General features: G+C 34.7%; 1 non-coding gene across 1 annotated transcript; it reads left to right on the forward strand.

The window, feature by feature from the left end:
• The first annotated feature begins 2,388 nt into the window (after positions 1-2,388).
• TRNAG-UCC (transfer RNA glycine (anticodon UCC)) lies at positions 2,389-2,460 on the forward strand. Its single transcript has one exon. It is a non-coding gene; the product is annotated as a tRNA-Gly (tRNA).
• Positions 2,461-3,119: the final 659 nt, after the last annotated feature.

Genomic DNA, 3,119 nt, shown 5'->3' on the forward strand with positions numbered 1-3,119 from the left:
TTTCTTCCATTTTGTTAATTGTCACTGCGTTGTCGTTTCGATGTTTTTTTAAATTTACATTATGGAGTGGATAGAAACTAAGCCTAGCTAACTGATCTAACAGTAAAAAGACCTTATTCCCCTCACTGCTCTACTTAAGCCACAACTGACAGGACTAAACGCATTTGGCCTTTATTCATTTGTATTCTTGCAATGCACTTCAATTGCAACTATTATTTACTCTTTGAGTCTAGTATATATAATGTTGACTGTTCACTGACTTCCCATTTTGATTTCTCAGTTGATTAAGCGAGACCCTTCGGTTCCAGGAGCAAGTGGAAAAGTTTGAGGCTGTTGAAGCAGTTTGGATGATATGGCATTGCTTGTTCTCTCTGCCATAAAGATAACTTCTGATAGTTTTTAGTATCTTATGTTAATAAATTATGTTTGATGGATTTCAATAGCTTGTGCTTGATGGATTTCAGAAACGTATGTTTGATGTTTTTAAAGTGTGACGAACTCTTACTTTCTAGTAATATCGTGTCTGATGATGTTAAAAAATGCTTTGAATACCATCACTTTAGTTTTAACCACCTTGTGGAAAGCTTTTAACAAAAAATGTTGTGATAGACTTTCTCATAAAAGCGTATGCCTTCATTTAGATATCTATGTTTCTTTAGATCGCATTAGTATTATTGATGCATGTTACTATTTTGATTCTTAATTTTTTATGCAGGATCTACTCATGTTCATATGGTTACTACATCCTGGTTCTTGATTGTCATGTCATTTCATTTTCTATATCTTCATTTGCTTAAATTTCTTATGTTTGATCTATTCATTTTCTGCAAGTATACCATCAATAAACCAGCTATGATACGCTCTTGCGAATATGTTCTCCGTCTTGTAATACTGTTGTGCTTGATATGATTGAATTTGTTAGGATGGTCACCATGCAACACTTGGTTCTCAATCAAAGTGCCACTTCACTCATTCCAACCTAGTGGACAAACAATGGAGATAATTTTTTGTTGAATAAAGTCCATTAATAAACAATATGTTGCATTTTTAAAATGTTGAGTTTGTGTAATGTTTTTTTCTACTTAATGTAGGTGGATCCCCAATGTAAATACATGATAATAAGATTATCAAGATACTATTTTCATACAAAGTCTTGGAATCTATAGAAACGTTTACTCGTGTAGAGCATTCTAGAACTACGGCTCAACGTTCGTCTGCGACGTATTGAACGTAATGGGTCATAGCACCAAGCTATTATAGGACAAAACCTTTATTTTTGGATTGTGGACACAACTATTACTTTAAGTTAGAGATATATATTACAATTGATGTTAAAGTATAAACTCATTATGTGTAATTTTGGTTAAACTCATTCATTTCTTGAAAAATACTATTTCTTGAGATTCTATATGAGTAGGGCAGGGATTCACTTTGGCTCGACTGTGAATGATAGTCAATAAAACTTGGATATCAAATTAGATTGACCTGTAATGCAATTATATGTGGCAAAATCTACTTGGGAATTATTCACTCAAAAAACAACTTCAAGTTTGGCTGCAAAACAGGAAGTCGAGCACTAAACAAGAGTATGGCTAGTTTGTTTTAGAATGCAAGAGTTAGACCCTAGACTTACTGATCAAATCATGTATGTATGCCCAAAATTTCATTAAAGTGGATCAGCAGTTTTGGATATTGGCAGCTTGCCTTAAAGCCATCAGTAGCAGCCTTCACTACCTACACTTTTGGCATCAATGTTTCATGACCTAGGCTTCAAAATCTACACGTCTTTCAGGGCTTAAATACCTACGCCTTCAGGACCTAGACTTTAAAGGTATCTTAAGGATCTGTCTTTGGAGGCCTTCACGACCCCAACACCCTACCATTCGTTGTGTCCACGATCATACTAGTTTATATGAGTGTACACATTGCATGTTCCCTAACTCTTATTGAGCATAACCTAATTAAATACCTTTTAGATATATGGGTAAATACCTATTACCTTAAGTGCTTGATGACATTACACCTCCAACTTCAACCATACAAAACCCTTTTAGAATAGAATATGGAATGTAACCAAAAAACAGACCAATCTTAATGCGTTTTGGTGTTTTGGAACAGGTTTAGTCTCAAACTGAACCCTGAACTGAATACAAATTACACATTTTCAGGTTGAAAAAACTATATACATATAAAATTATATTATTTCAAGTTTGAAAAATAAAAATAAAAATAACTATTATGGTGTGGAACTCAATGCTACGTAGCCGTTTAAAATATATTAAACTGAACTGACTTAGAAAAGCTCTTAGAATATGAGATCCGGTGTTTTTTTTTAAATTAGGAGTAGAGCTATTTGTAATATTGTTGCTTTGCAAAAATGCGTATCAAGCGTTTGTAGTCCAACGGTTAGGATTATTGCCTTCCAAGCAATAGACCCGGGTTCGACTCCCGGCAAACGAATTATTTTAATCTAGCAAAGAATGTGTATGCTCGTAATCTTATCATCCCATCAAACTGGAGCTCCTTGTTTTCTTTATCTTTTTAAACCAGAACCACCCAAGTCCTTGTGATATCCTTTTTTATTATCGTGCAGAACCCATCGAATAAGAAGGAGAATTTGTGATGCAAAATTGAATAGAGACCGCTTATGCCCCTGCATCAGAGAGTATAATTACATGGCTGTCAGATTCATAAAAGGTGATGTTCACTACAATAGGGTTTTGCATTTCCTCACGAAAGCCATGGAGGAGTGTTAAGAATATGCTTTAGTCATGTCAAATAACTTTCTTTTTATTAGTTACTAAGGAAGCTAACTACTTATACTTGAATATTTAGGACGTTGAATACTCCTGATTCTCTATAAATGTATTTCATGATTGGTATTCCGTCCTTAGTATACCATATGCCAAGGGTGTATTATGTTTCTCATGTATTTGTTTCATTTTTAAATGGATGGCAATGTTTAATTGTTTGATAAGTTTCTGATGGTATCTTCACTATTTTAGTACGTTGTTTATTGTAGGGGTGAACATTTGGACCGAACCGGACCGGACCGGATGAGTCGTGTCCGTGTTCGTGTCCGTGTCCGTGTCCGGGTATTCTGGTTCTTGGACCCTTTT

This window comes from Lactuca virosa, chromosome 6, assembly GCF_052849685.1.
Source record: "Lactuca virosa cultivar CGN04683 chromosome 6, Lactuca_virosa_CGN04683_v6, whole genome shotgun sequence".
NCBI classification, from domain to species: Eukaryota; Viridiplantae; Streptophyta; class Magnoliopsida; order Asterales; family Asteraceae; genus Lactuca; species Lactuca virosa.